The 14,710-nt window shown below is 38.0% G+C and overlaps 1 long non-coding RNA gene across 1 annotated transcript; it reads right to left on the bottom strand.

Annotated features, from left to right (window-relative positions):
- Positions 1 to 3,154: 3,154 nt before the first annotated feature.
- On the bottom strand, positions 3,155 to 10,017 carry LOC138695247 (uncharacterized). Its single transcript, XR_011331095.1, has 4 exons — positions 9,949 to 10,017; positions 9,213 to 9,316; positions 7,101 to 7,462; positions 3,155 to 3,252 (listed from the first exon to the last, which is right to left on the bottom strand). It is a non-coding gene; the product is annotated as an uncharacterized lncRNA (long non-coding RNA).
- Between the last annotated feature and the right edge of the window lie 4,693 nt (positions 10,018 to 14,710).

Raw genomic sequence — 14,710 nt, 5'->3', positions numbered from 1 at the left:
ATAACCTATTGTTAACCAGACTTGAATCTGTATCTAGCACGTTGAATACAAGACCATAGAGGAAATTACGAAAGTGTAAGCATTAGACACTAAATTTACGAAAATCTCTTATGGCACAGATTATCCGATTTTTTCGATTAACCATTTAGCCTACCTTATTCATTCCCATGGATAATAGAGGTTCTACTGTACTGTCACATTTAAATGAAAGTTTACACCAGTACAAAGAGAGAAGAAAATCAAACTGGTTGGAAGTGAAACTTAACTTTGATGCCAAAATCTAACCTCGCATTAGCCTCCTCTAAAATACTTTTAATGTATATATACATTTATTTCCGAGTCACCACTCCTAGTGCATGAAAATGTACTGGGTTGAATGGAACTGATGCACCAAAATTTAAGAGGTGATTCTACATGTTAAATATAAAACTTTTATTACAATTTTCCTTTGATAGGAACACCATTAAACAGGAAAAAAAAATAGTTTTTGTCTAATATTTGCAGCACTCTATTGCTGTAACAGCCCAAGAGAAATGACTGATTGCCATACAAGCAGATAGGTAAAAATTATCTGAACTGTTAATGTGTCTAATCTTTTTTTTACAAATTAAACCATTTAGCCATGAATTTAAATTGAATAATTGTGAAAATCATTAAAATAAATCTTGCAACACAGTACTTTGTCACATCTCTGAGTACAGCCATCACCAACGATGGTACAGCAGAGGGAGAGGGGAAGGTAAGAAGTGCAGGAACTTTTTTAGATGTTTCAAATCTCTCGTCAAGATCTATTACCAGTTTTATTTTGGTGCAGAGGTTACCATCCATTCTGTATAATATATTCGTTTACATACATCATATGGGGAAAAGTAAGACTATTAGTTCCCTGTCACTTGGAGTCACTAGTATCACCAGGTTTCTGCTAACTGACAAGTCTGCATAGTGTGTCTTTACTATATATACACGTATACTATGGTGCAAATACAGTTCAGGTACAGAGAAAGAAAGGTGTTCTATTGTGTTAGCCTTCACTGCTGATAACACAAACTTTTACCATGTGCTATTTTTAAGCACAAAACTCTAATAAAGAAAAGTTGCCACCAGAAATAATGGTATGAGTGCAAGAGTATGATTGGATGACAGATCTGTTCATGGACTGGTTGATGTCAGTTTCATTTCAATGACTAGGTGGCACTACATATTACATCCACATTCGATGCATTGCTCCACAATTTAAGAGTTCATTTAAGGAACAGTATTAGGCAAGAAAAGTGTTTATATTGTGGTGGAATGACTAGTACATTGCAAACACCCAATATTTCCATTAATCACCCTTTCAAGGCGAATTTGATACGATTGTAACACAGCTGGTGTGCAATGCAACAGAAACAACGCTGACTGGACACCTAAAGAGAGCTCTGCTATCACAAATGTGTGAGTGGACAGTTTCAGCATGGAAAGAAAATATCTCCAGACATGCAGGAAAGATTGAAAGTGACGTCAATTTATAACATGATGAACATAAGTGAAGCCCAAGAGATAAACCACAACAATCAGCAATGCAAGTAATATAAGAACAAGATATTAACTATTATTCCATAAATGATACTATTATAAATTATTTCTCATAAAAGCAAACCTAGTTCTGAGAGTAACCCCACACCAATTTTAGCCTTAATTTTTGACATGAATACATTTTTAAAATCAGAGAGATTTGGGATATCAGGACAGAAATGCTGAACAATGTAATATTTGCAGGGCAATGAATTCCAACACCACAACTTGGTGACTAATAACATGATAGAAATAAATGTGGTCTGTTTAATCGGGTATACTACTACAATGTGAGCATGAACTTGGTGGGGATCCACAGTGACTGGCAGCCATTTTCGGCTTGTGTGAAAATTTCCAGGCAGTAGGCATGTATGTATCTCCCATGTGCTAGTACCCTCAAGGCCTGTTCCCACTTAGCAGAATCGAACAGAATTTCTCTTCACAATGTATTTAAATGGAAGATAGCAGAAAGCAGCATGGCCCATCGAATAAAACAGAATTCATGAGCTAGAATATTTATTCCACTGCCGGAACAGGATTTCTTGTTTCAGGTATAATCGTAAGTTCTCATGAAGCCTTCGTGAAAAAACAAATGAACCACTTCTATTCCTGGCAGCTCAATTTGTTTACTATTGAAAGTTATTGCTGAAATAGTACATATACAAAAATCATAATTTAATATGAATAAAGAAAAATTAATAAATCTTGTGCAGAAGTATGCTCTTTTGTATGACAAAACAGAAAAGTACTGTTCGGTTTGATTCCACTAGATGTGAGTGGCAGCAGACTTTTCGATTCAATTCCACTAAATGGGAGCAGGCCTTGATTTTGATGCCAAATTAAAGATCTCATTTGTAATCTGTCGATTTAAAACAGACATATTCACATAAAACCCACAGCCATGTCTCCAACACAGCCAAACCTATTTTTTTTTTTTATTTGGAACCTATACACGCATAAATATGGCTAACGACTTCCACTCTCCTGCATTCACATGATAATGTCCGGCATTCAGCGGTGATCGCATAACCTTCATATTTAATGCTATGTTTTCATCCCACTGCTTTTATTATTTAATAGAAGGCTACTCATTACTAATTTCTCACTTCCTGCATTTCATCTCTCATACAGTCGCAGATCTGATTTTACATGCACTCAAATTGTCAACAATGATGTAAGATATTTCCTTCAGTACGTATTTCTCTGATATGGCTCAACACTTGGTCACACTGTAACTGGTACACCTACTATAAGCTACAGTAATACCTACTATATTTTATCAAAAAATATTAGTTAACTGTTGTTTTAAAAAGTTACTTTTACTTAAAGATTAATTTTTGATCCTACAGAATTATCTATTATGGTAACAATTGTTATTAGAGGAGAAAAATTCGCTCCAGCACAGGGGATCGAACCCAGACAACAGATTAGCAGAAACTGCAGCACACCAGCAGGTGGCACCAAAGTGTGTTTCTGTTAAAATCCACAAGCAGACGTTTACAGCTTCATAATACTTTCTCTGTTCTTTGTAAAAGCAGTTTACTTTTCAGTAACTGTCATGTGTATCACGTGATCTTAATAATTCAACAAAGACACTTGCCTGTGTTGCTGTATTTGTGAAGACCTCCATTCCAAATCCATTCCAGTTGACACCAGCTGCACATCCCTTTCCTCCTAGGCACGATCATTTTCTGCTGGCTGCAACAATAAACATTTTCCATCACACTAGAGACAAAACAATGCACTATTACAGCACCACACACAATACAGCTTTATACAGAAAAGTTGTTGATGAGCAGCAAGCAGAATGTCAGCAGCTTGCTTGTAGTAAGCCTCATGCTTAGCATAACTGATATACTTGGTCTACGAGTCTGCTGCACTGACCACTCAGCCTAGAGGGGAATACAAGGAGAACAAGGGGAATACAATGAGAACAAGGAGAATACAATGAGAACAAGGAGAATAGAAGGAGAACAAGGGGAATACAATGAGAGCAATGGGAATACAAGGAGAACAAGGAGAATACAAGTAGAACAAGGGGAATACAATGAGAACAAGGAGAATACAAGGAGAACAAGGGGAATACAAGGAGAACAATGGGAATACAAGGAGAACAAGGGGAATACAATGAGAACAAGGAGAATACAAGGAGAACAAGGGGAATACAAGGAGAACAATGGGAATACAAGGAGAACAAGGGGAATACAATGAGAACAAGGAGAATACAAATAGAACAAGGGGAATACAATGAGAACAAGGGGAATACAAATAGAACAAGGGTAATACAAGGAGAACTAGGAGAACACAATGAGAACAAGGGAATATAATGAGAAGTGGAATACAAGAAGAACAAGAGGAATACAGGGAGGGGAAATACAGAGCAAACAAGGAGAATGCAAGTAGTAAAGCGGAATACAAGGACAACAAGGGGAATACAAGGAGAGTAAGATGAATAAAATGAAAACAAGTGGAATACAAGAAGAGCAAGAGGAATAAAAGGAGAACAAGGGGAATACAATGAGAACAAGGGAAATACAAGGCGAACAAGGAGAATACAGTGAGAACAAAGGGAATCAAGGAGAATAAGGGGAATGCAAGGATATCATAGGGAATACAAGGAGAGCAAGGGGAATACAAGGAGAACAAGAAGAATACAAGGAGAACATGGGGAATACAAGGAGAGCAAAGGGAATACAGTGAGAACAAGGGGAATACAAGGAGAACTAGGATAATACAAGGAGAACAAGGAGAATACAAGGAGAACAAGGAGAATACAAGGAGAACAAGGGGAATGCAAGGAGAACAAGGGGAATGCAAGGAGAACATGGGGAATACAAGGAGAGCAAAGGGAATACAGTGAGAACAAGGGGAATGCAAGGAGAACTAGGATAATACAAGGAGAACAAGGATAATACAAGGAGAACTAGGATAATACAAGGAGAACAAGGATAATACAAGGAGAACAAGGATAATACAAGGAGAACAAGGGGAATACAAGGAGAACAAGAAGAATACAAGGAGAACAAGAAGAATACAAGGAGAACAAGAAGAATACAAGGAGAACAAAGGGAATACAAGGAGAGTAAGATGAATAAAATGAAAACAAGTGGAATACAAGAAGAGCAAGAGGAATAAAAGGAGAACAAGGAGAATACAATGAGAACAAGGGAAATACAAGGCGAACAAGGAGAATACAGTGAGAACAAAGGGAATCAAGGAGAATAAGGGGAATGCAAGGATATCATAGGGAATACAAGGAGAGCAAGGGGAATACAATGAGAACAAGGAGAATACAAGGAGAACATGGGGAATACAAGAACGTGGATAATACAAGGAGAGCAAGGAAAATACAGTGAGAACAAGGGGAATACAGTGAGAACAAGGGGAATACAAGGAGAGCAAGGAAAATACAGTGAGAACAAGGGAATACAAGGAGAATACAAGGAGAAGGGGAATGCAAGGAGGACAAGGGGAATACAAGAAGAACAAGAAGAATACAAGGAGAACAAGGAGAATACAAGGAGAACAAGGGGAATGCAAGGAGAACATGGGGAATACAAGGAGAGCAAAGGGAATACAGTGAGAACAAGGGGAATGCAAGGAGAACTAGGATAATACAAGGAGAACAAGGATAATACAAGGAGAACAAGGAGAATACAAGGAGAACAAGGAGAATACAAGGAGAACAAGGGGAATGCAAGGAGAACATGGAAATACAATGAGAACAAGGGGAATATTAAGAGAATGAGAGGAATTCAAGGAGAATGAGGGGAATATGGGGCGAACAAGGCAAACGCAAGTATAAGAAGGACAATTCAATGACAAGGGGAATATAAGGAGTATAAGTGGAATGTAAGGAGAACAAGGGGAATACAAGGAGTTCAAGTGTAAGGAAAGCAAGGGAAATACAACAGAACAAGGGGAATACAAAGAGAACAAGGGGAATACAGGGCGAACACGTAGAAGGGGACTGCAGCGAGAACAAGGGAAATGCAAGGAGTACAATGGAATGCAAGGAGAACTTCGTGAACACATGAAGTACCTACAGTGCAATGCAAAGACAACAAAGGGAATACAAGGACAACAAGGGAAATGCATTCAAGAGGAATACATGGAGATCAAGGGGAATTAAAGGATAAGGATTGGAAGACAAAAAGACTGCTGACAATGCAACAAGAAGTGAAATGCAACGAGAATAAGGAAAGACTGTGAGAACAAGGGGAACGCAGAAAGAGGAAGGGGAATGCACAGAAAGAGGGAAAAACTAGGAGCTCAAGAGGATACAAAAAGAATAAGACAGAGACAAAGCACGCAGAATACAAGGAGAACAAGAGGAATAGGAACAGAACTAGAGAAATACGAGGAAAACGAGTCTTTATGCATAAGGTAGGTCAAGTTCCGTTTTTTAATTTGGCATTTCACCTAACACTAAAAAATGGGCATTATGACACATTAAGTCTCCTTAAGAAAAACTGAGATTACGGTATCACGAAAACCAGGCGTCGCAGAAAGCCTTTCTTGGTACCTCTAAATTCCTCTCGACGTACTTGTTGCAAAGTATTTGAAAAGAATCCGATCTCCGACAAAGTTAATTTTCGTCCAAAAATAGGCAAGAGTTTAGTCTTCCTCTCCCCAACATTTGTGCCGCAATACCTCCCGCTGGCATGAACCTGCAGGGGCGCAGAGATTAACATGGCGTAAGGGTCCTCAATCTCTATCCATGGTACAAAAGGTTCTACCCCCAACTCTCAATGGTTTAGCCTCGAACACCTCTGAAATTTCTGAAAATCATTCAAAATCGAGCCTCTGGAAAGAATTTCTCTCAATGAATGCTGACATAAAATTTGCGATGGATCCAGTCCTATTACCGCTGTGTCACAATGGAGCCTATAGTGTGATTGTGACCAGTGACATTTAATTGGGAATGGGAATTAATTGCCCCCCCCCCCGCCTAAGTTTGTGATAAAAAAATTGAAGTACTAATATAGTACTGAAGAATAAAATATGAGAACTTTACTTTTGATGATAAAATATTCCACTTCAAAATAAATAAATGAATAACTTAGAAAACAAATGACGAGCTAGTTGATGGCTTAGCTTAAATAAAACAAAGGCACTACCCTTTGCTACATTAGTGGTTGTTCCTAATTTTAAATATTAATGATTAGTTAATCAAATAACTCAGAACAGTGGCTACTTATCCATTTGGTTTCTAATATGCCAGTAAACGTCTGTGATGTTATTAACACTTTTAGAGAGGAAATGTGGATAGTAAAATATATATGAAAAGGGTGAGAATGAAATAGTCCAAAGCAACACTTAACAAAAATAGATTTTTGTGAGAGTTCATTTGTTACACATATGGGCAATCTATTAGTAAAATATGATAAAATTTATTAAAAAAATAACAAATATAGGTCGAAGAAATTATGATACCGCACCGGACTGTAAACCTTCAATCCAGTCTTCTGTAAAATTATGTCTTTATGGCTATAGGTCTGCATCATTCTCACCCCTACAAATGTTTGAAGACTCCTGAGTCTCACCTGTGCATCCACGAGAGTGTGGGCAGCACCAGCAGCATCCTCACGTTGTCTAGTCACCCAGGCACAGCGCCATCTACACGCTGATCACCAAGACCAGAATCTCGCCAGGCTTGCTGCACCACGGGTGCCCAGGGATCAGGTGGTGCTGGGCACACAAAATGGCTGCCAGGTGCCGTCACGTCAGCTGCTTCAGAAATCGCTGGCAGTCAGGCAGAACATTCCAAACACAGCGATGCGAACTGCACCACGGCCAGGAAATGCGAAGGACTGGTCCTCACCGCTGTACTTGTGTCCTTGTAGAGCAAGCCTGCATCTACCACCCCCTACACCAAGTCCGTGGTGCTGGAGTCGCTCTTCTTGTCCTGTGAAGGTTTAGACAGTAATGAATACAGATAGCATTTTTTCAATAAAGCCAAATGTTTTAAAATTTGTGTGCCACTCGTAACAAGCCGGGTTTGGATATTGACTGGATATATGCAAGCAAATAATATGTGTCCTAAGTAATACGCCGCACATTTTTATATTAAAAAAAAAATATTCGCGAAACTAAAGAAAACACACTTGAACATATTTATATATTCCCACGATGAAACTTACATTAATCGAAAAGCAAACTAGTTTCCTTGAAATCGTTTCTGCATTCCTTCCTACAGTAATGTCAGGACAAATACCGCCTCATACGATTTGAAAAAATTTTTTGTGAAGAGTCCATTTCTGTTCGTGACCCTCTGTTGTGACATAGGTAATCCACTCAAACTTTTAAGATATATCTAGAAGTAATAATAATAATAATAATAATAATAATAATAATAATAATAATAATAATAATAATCCGTGGCACTGCAGCCCGTGAAGGGCCTAGACCGACCAGCCGGCTGCTGGCCTCACGCCCACATGCCGAAGCAGAGGTGGACGATCATACAACCAGAATGGAGGTATCGTGTGGTTAGCACGATGATCCCCCCAGCCGTTAAAGCTGGTATTCGCAACCGGATTTCGCTACCTATCGTAGCTCCCCAAGTGCATCACGATGCTGGGTGGGCACCGGTCCCATACACTGGCCGAAATTTCATGAGAAAATTTCTTCCCCCATGAGGATTCGAACTAGCGCGCATTCCGTAACGCGAGTCCTAGGCAGGATGCCTTAGACCACGACGCCATATCTATTAGTGCCAGGACTAATTGAGGGACTGGGTGCAAGAAGGGCATATTAGAGGATGTGCCCTTTTTGAGTAAAACGGTTTATTGTGTTCTCTGATCTGTTATGCATATGATCACCAAGTTGTAGTTCAATACTGTGTTCAAAGAGGTCAGGAGTACCCAAAATGTAAAGGCGTGCATAGATCGCATTATTACGGTTTGAATTTTCAACATCAATTTTCTCAAAACTTGCATTTGAGAAAAGTGGCTTCAGTGAATCCTTCCATTACGTCAAATGAATTTACTATAAGATTAATGACCCTTAACTGGGAGCGTGTATGCTGGAGTACATGTAAACCCTACTCGAAAAACGTGCTGTACTGACGGGCATTCTACAGTTCGATCAGACCGTAAAATACGCGACATTTATGGAAAAACTGTTAGAGCAAGGGGAAAAGTAAATAGGACGTTGTTTTACATGCATTTTTCTTAAATATGAAAATATTTGCACGTATACCTCTAACGTCCTGTATATTCGTATCCGAAAATTCGGTTTCAGTTATCGGGAGTTTACCACAGCCCAAAAAAATTAAATTGAGAATTCAAAAAATAAATTAATCAAATTGCGCAACATTATCAACAACAAACACTTTCATTGCCCTATCGCTCTCTGAGGTTTACATTAAAACGCCAAAATTCAGTTTATGATAGAGATAGTGAGTACATGATTTAGCAAACCAGAGTATGCCATTCGAATTATATCTTTTACCGTCTAAATTGATCGAATCAATTAAAAATGTTGAAACAAAGGGTTTATTCATTAGGGCCTTAAAATCTTAAATATGTAAGCATTTTCAAAACCTAATTGGAACACTGCTATTAATGGAGTCTTTCGCTTTCCTGGTTTTACAGCCAGATAGCAAACGGCGTACTCTGTGAAATGTTTGTGACTTAATAAAAAAATAAGCTCACCTCTTACCAATGAAGAAACCAAAACTTTCTAATATTTGTGTCTTGGAACGACTGCAACATTCCTGTGTGTTCTGTTGAACTCTTCTTCTCTTCCACAGACATTCCTGCATAAAAAATATGTATCATTAGCTAGATTAAGACAAATATGTTACTTAAAGAAATATAGATATGTAATCCCCCAGCCCTAGAACAAAAACGTTAATATGTTCAATCCTTTTAATGTAAACTCGATTACGAGGGAAGAGTGAAACCGAGAAAAATTCTCTCCGGCACTCGATAATATATAAATATTCCAGATTCAGTTGCATTGGTTGTACCAGAAAATTTAAGTATTTATAGACGCCATTTTACTTAATCTTCAAACATATTATCAACACGAAAATTAATATTCTATTTAGCGTTCATAACGGATTTCATCTGAAACTATATTACATGTTACTTTTGGAGTATTCTTAAACATTTAACGTAATTCCATATCGAAATTTTAAGTCTATTTAAGCACTCAACTTAAATACACGGAAATTAAACTTGCAATTCATTCGTAATTAATCTGAAGTCTCAAATGTGAAATAATATTCTCCTGTGTTTCATCACAGCTGCCTAGTTATAAATCAGGATTTTTACCCTACTTTAAATCAATTTCTTACTTCAGGCGTAACACAATGTATTCGATGGATTTGCAAATAAACTTGAAGTACATAACTTACAGAGAAATAAATCTCGAATTGTAACTCACCGCATCAAACCCAGCATCGAACCGCACACTTCTAGCATCGCCGTTCATCTAAACAGAGCTCACGTAATCCAACCACCACCGGCAGAGGGCAGTTTTGCGTTGGGTTTAATTCAGCCAATGACAATGGAGGCAGAAATGACGTCTGAACATTTTTGTAAATCTTGTTTATTAATTGTAAGAAGTACAGTTTTAGACAAAAATAAACATATTTTCTTACACTACAGAGCGAGAAATACGTTCCAGTTCTATACTTGTTTATTGTAATTATTGTTCAATACTTGTATTCAATTGCCCTTCACATCCCAGTCATAAATGAGCTGTTATAATACAACATTAAACTAGTATAATCTACCTCAATCAAGATTTCCACATTTGACTCCCGTTTGTGGGATACAAAGACTTCTCCTTTCCAGCCCCATCAACTACCCGGACTGAAACAAGACAAATACGCAAATCGTTCCCTCTGCTCATGCAATGGAGAAGGAATGAAATGCGTAATTATTGTGTCGACATTCGATATAATATTACATTACTGTATAGCCACACAAGGAAATGTTCGGCGAATTAATATCATTGCCATTAAGAACAACTCGGCATACATTCTCGATCCCATCATCAGATTTGAGACACATGCAGATCAACCGCATGAGGTGGACAGTAAAAAGAAACGGATCTATGAACCAACAATCCCGTTCTATAAAGATAAATATAGCCTGTCCCACATTGATGTAATAGGTCTGATGGTGGGAGCACGAGGTACCATACCCTTCTTCTTTGCCAACAAATGTAAAAACCTGGGGCTAACACACAGCATTGTGAAGGAAATAGCCATTAGTGCCCTCAAAGGGTCGGTTCAGATATTGAGAAATCATTTGTATGGGAGTGATAATGGAAATTTCAAGTTATCTTAACCGATGGCTGTTGATTGGTTTAGATATCAATGCCAATAAAACCGTACTATTATTTTTCTCGCGGTATATGGCATTCAAATCATTCTAACCTATCTGATGATATTTTTTTCCCCCTTTCTTAACTGTAAATGGGCACATTGGGCACATTTTGTGTATTCGATTCCCTAACCGTTTATAATGTGTATCATTTTACCTTTTAGGTGTGTTTCCAAATTATATGTAATACACTTTGTCAAATCTGGCAACCTTTTCATAAGGGAAGCTAAATTTATTATTATATTCATCCTTGGTCTTTTTACTAATGCTTATGACCATTAACAACGGAATAGTTTTAAGAGCAAACTTGATTATAATATTTGTTTGCTATTAATTTCCGGATCCTCGTGGTCATCCTTAATTAAGACCGGATGAGTTATTTCTCTCTCTCTCTCTCTTTCTCTCTCTCTCTCACTAAACATATATTATGTATAATATGCTTTTTTATAATTATGCCATATGGTCACAATTCAACAGTGATCATGAATTTAATTTCTAAAATATAATTAAAATACAATAAATAGTTAAAACAGTTGAATGAACACATTTCATGAAGGAATTAATATTCTTTTATTAAACATCATCAGTAATATTAACAGTGACAGCAATAGAAATTACTTAAATTAATGATTGCAAAAATGTCTTAATGAACATGAACATCTTATTGAATACAAATACACGTGATAAAAAATTACAATGTTGTTTTCAGTTAACATTGCTATAAGAATAATACAACTGTTTTAATAATTTAATGTATTTTAGTTATATTGGGAATACTTTTTATACTCATACCTTACGCTCAAAATATATACAAACCTGGTACAATTTTCACTTCTTATCATTAAGAGAAATTTTCATTAAGGCCTACATGACTTTATAATAGGCTACATTAGATGTAAGGTAATTAAATTGTGACGAAGCCAAAATTATGTAATTTCTATGGCGAATCTATCTACCTACATATTTATATAGGCCTATCTACCTAGATATTGGCTACCCAGGCCATAGGCCCTATATTTCGTTTTCAAGTGCCGGACAATGACTTCATTTAGAACAAGAGAACATAAATTTAAGTTTAATAGACTAATTTATTAATGTTTCCTGGTTGGGAAAAGTTATCTGGATGAGGTTTTTTTTCCGGGGTTTTCCCTCAACCCACTAAGCACAAATTCAGAGTAAGTTTCGTTGCTGGACCCTGGACTCATTTCATCCGCATTATCACAATCATCTCATTCAAAGGCAAGATAATGTCAGTAGTTGATGAAGCGTCGTAAAGTAACCAATTAAAAAAAATTACGTTTTTTTTACATCGATGGGCTTTATAGTCCATATTGCTTCCGGGTGCTGAATTGTCCGTTGCACTGTATTTAGGAATCAGGGCCCTTTCTGCCGTGCACACATCGGTTCGATTTCTTTTTTCCTGGTTAGCCTACTAATAGCTAGGGGCTCAGAGACCCTCTCTTTTCACTGTAGCATTCCCGCATGTTTACCAATAATCACCAATAAAATGCAGCAATTCTGTTGCACTCATTTCTAGCCTAATTTTTGTTGTCTACATAAAATGTTTCAATCTCTAATGTCCGGAAATAATGGCGATATCGAGGAACGGCCTGCGGTGTTGTATTCCCCCTTGAGTCTAATTGGACATGATAGGATAAAAATGGGAACCGCGAAGACAGACTGATTTTCGAAAAAAAAGTATCAAGGCTTTTTTTTTAACTTTAAGAGTCCACTGCAAGAATGATGGAAGTCACTTTCTTGTCGAAAATGAACCGAGACTGTCAATGCATAGCTTAAGACATATAGAATGTACATACAGAGTTATATGGCATTAACACTGATAGTCATTGTCCAGTAATGATCGGAAAATCACAGTTAAGCTTTGAGCGCTAAGCATTTCAAACTTTCAATTGCTTCTCCTGCAAAATGTATTCCAAATGACATCCATCATTCTTGCAGTGGACTCTTCACTTGTATTCCGCCAACATTGTCGTCGCTATAACTCCGCTGCGTGTGTAGTGGGAACAAAGCTGAAATGTGCGGCGAATAGAGCTCCTCGAACTCTATCTGTAGTGTAAAGTATAATTCTCTGTCCCCAGGCATATGGGCGTAGAGGCCGGCAAAGTTTAAAAAATTGGTCACTTTGACTTTCCAAAACAAATATTTCTCTACACAAGGATAACGAAGGGTCTCAGACACCTGCCCTTTTCACTGTAGCATCCCCGCTTGTTTACTAATAACCGCCAATAAAATCGAGCAAATCCGTTGTACTTTTTTCTACACTTAATTTTTGCCTACCTAAAATGCTTCAGTCTCTAATATCCGGAAATAATGGCGATATCGAGGAACGGGCTGCGGTGTTGTATTCCCCCTTGCGTGTCTTCGGACACGATAGCATCAAAATGGTAATCGCGAACAGAAAGCGATTTTCGAGGAAAAGAATACCTCTATTCCGTCAACATTCTCGCCGCCATAACTTCGCCGTATGTGTAATGAGACCAAAGCTGATATGTCCGACTAATAGAGCTCCTCGAACTCTATCTGTAGTGTAAAGGACACTCTGTGCCCCCAGACATATGGACGGTAGAGGGCGGTAAACGTAAAAAAAAATGATCATTTTGACTTTCCAAAACTGACTTTTCTCTATACAAGGAGAACGGAGAGGCTCAGAGACCCGTACTTTTCACTGTAGCATCCCCGCGTGAATACTAATAATCACCTATAAAATCGAGCAAATCCATTGCACTTTTTTCTAGCCTTATTTTTTGCCTACCTAAAATGATTCAGTCTCTAATGTCCGGAACTAATGGCGATATCGAGGAACGGGATGCGGTGTTGTATTCCCCCTTGACTTACTTCGGACACGATAGCATCAAAATGGGTATCCCAAACACAAACTGATTTTCGGGAAAAAAAATACCAAGGCTTTAAACTTGTATTCCGCCAACATTCTCACCGCCATAACTTCGCCGTGTGTGTAGTGAGAACAAAGCTGATAAGGGCGGTGAATAGAGCTCCTCGAACTCAATCTGTATTGTAAAGGACAACCCTCTGCCCCCAGGCATATGGACGATAGAGGTCGGCGAATTTTCAAAAAGGAGTCATTTTGACTTTCCAAAACAGATTTTTCTCTACACAAGAAGAATGAAGAGGCTCATAGACCTGCCCTTTTCACTGTAGCATCCCCGTATGTTTACTAATAATCAGACATCGAGATTTTGGACCCGATAGAATAAGTTTACTAAGTCCATACTATAGGCAGCTTTGTCACTGTGTTTGAGGTGGATGGGAGTCGGCAGAAGGAGAGACATGTGTACATGAAACCAAGTTCAGTCCAGTCTGCTGGTGCTGTACAGTGACGTTCCAAAGAAAGACAACTAATTTATCAAATATTAAAATAAAATGAATGTTAGAGGCGAAAAATTCTGTAGGACCAAAAAAAAAATCTATACGTAGATAAAAATAAAAACCTATAATGCGAAATTTTCAAAATAAATTAATATGCATTTCCTTTCGGCTTCTTTCATAAGAACACATGTGCCATACTTACTTACTGGCTTTTAAGGAACCCGGAGGTTCATTGCCGCCCTCACATAAGCCCGCCATTGGTCCCTATCCTGAGCAAGATTAATCCATTCTCTATCATCATATCCCACCTCCCTCAAATCCATTTTAATATTGTCTTCCCATCTACGTCACGGCCTTTCCAAAGGTCTTTTTCCCTCCGGCCTCCCAACTAACACTCTATATGCATTTCTCGATTCGCCCATACGTGCTACATGTCCTGCCCATCTCAAACGTCTGGATTTAATGTT

This window comes from Periplaneta americana, chromosome 2 (assembly GCF_040183065.1).
Source record: "Periplaneta americana isolate PAMFEO1 chromosome 2, P.americana_PAMFEO1_priV1, whole genome shotgun sequence".
In the NCBI taxonomy this organism is placed as follows: domain Eukaryota; kingdom Metazoa; phylum Arthropoda; class Insecta; order Blattodea; family Blattidae; genus Periplaneta; species Periplaneta americana.
This window is presented reverse-complemented; position numbering and strand designations above follow the sequence as displayed.